At 48.3% G+C, this 1432-nt stretch overlaps 1 protein-coding gene across 1 annotated transcript in view; it reads right to left on the reverse strand.

Annotated features, from left to right (window-relative positions):
* Positions 1–1432, reverse strand: part of ydjc (YdjC chitooligosaccharide deacetylase homolog) — a 30734-nt gene that overhangs the window by 28772 nt on the left and 530 nt on the right. The gene's annotated exons all lie outside the window — the stretch shown is intronic.

The raw sequence follows: 1432 nt of genomic DNA on the forward strand, positions 1-1432 counted from the left end.
TTTGTGTGTGTGTGTGTGTGTGTGTGTGTGTGTGTGTGTGTGTGTCTGTAAAGGCGTTTTAAACCCTTAACACACTCTTTGCAATAGTCAAACAATATCCTGATTTTGCTCAATAATCCAGGTGGAAAAATCCAAAAAAGTTAAATCTGGTCCTCTTGACATTCAAAAAACAAAACTAAGCAAAACGACAACAAAAAAATGTAGAAACGTTTTGTCTCTCATCCGAGAGACTTCCTCAGTCTGAGGTGCTGTATTCAGCTCAGTCTCTTAAATAGCACCTTCTCAGAGTGGATCAACCAGTTTTGCTGCTGACAACCAAAACCAGCTGATCACATGCTCAAGAAGGACCATCAGCCTAACAATGGATCAAATTGTTTTGCGTTGTCGGTAGTAAGTTGAACCCTTTCAGCAGAGGATTGACTCCACCAGGGCTGCCCTTTGTCTTCGCTTCTGTTTATAACTTTTATGGACAGAATTTCTCTGTGCAGCCAGCGGGCGGAGGGTTTCTGGTTCGGTGGCCTCAGGATTCCATCTCTGCTCTTTGCAAATGATGTGGTTTTGTTGGCGTCATCGTGCCGTGATCGTTAGCTCTCACTGGAGCAGTTCGCAGCAGTGTGTGAAGCGGCTGGGATGAGAATCAGCACATCCATCCAAATCTGAGGCCATGGTCCTCATTCAGAAAAGGGTGGATTGTTCTCTGGGTTGAGGGTGAGGTTCTGCCTCAAGTGGAGGAGTTCAAGTATCTTGGGGGTTTTTACGCGTGAGGGAAGAATGGAGCATGAGATTGACAGACGGATTGGTGCAACATCTGCAGTATTGTGGTCTCTGTACTGGTCCGTTGTGGTGAAGAGGGAGCTGAGCTGTTAGACAAAGCTCTCTGTTTACTGGTTGGTCTACATTCCTCCCCTCACCTATGGTCATGAGCTCTGGTAGAGACTGAATGAATGAGATTGTGGATGCAGGCGGTTGAAATGAGTTTCCTCTGCAGGGTAGCTGGACTCTCTCTTAGAGGTACGGTGAAAAGTTCAGTTATCCAGGAGGGACTTGGAGTAGAACCACTGCCCTTCACGTCTAAAGGAGCCAGTTGAGGTCGTTCGGGCATCTGGTAAGGATGCTGGTAAGGTGCGACACCGCGTACACGTACGCAGTCATAAAATTTGAGCTTTGCACGGACATGCCCTGGGGGATACGCTCATACCTCCCCGTATGGACGTACGCGGGAGTATACTGGGGGCTTAGGTCTCTAAGTCTGCCTGGGAACACCTTGGAATCCTCCCAGAAGTGCTGGAAGAGGCTGTGGAGAGAGATGTCTGGACCTCCCTGCTCAAGATGCTGCCCCCGCAACTCAAGTTCGGAATAAGTGGAAGATGATGGATGGATGGATGGATGGATGGATGGATGGATGGATGGATGGATACGTGGATGGATACGT

Source organism: Nematolebias whitei, chromosome 8 (assembly GCF_014905685.2).
Source record: "Nematolebias whitei isolate Nwh7 chromosome 8, NemWhi1, whole genome shotgun sequence".
Classification (NCBI taxonomy): domain Eukaryota; kingdom Metazoa; phylum Chordata; class Actinopteri; order Cyprinodontiformes; family Rivulidae; genus Nematolebias; species Nematolebias whitei.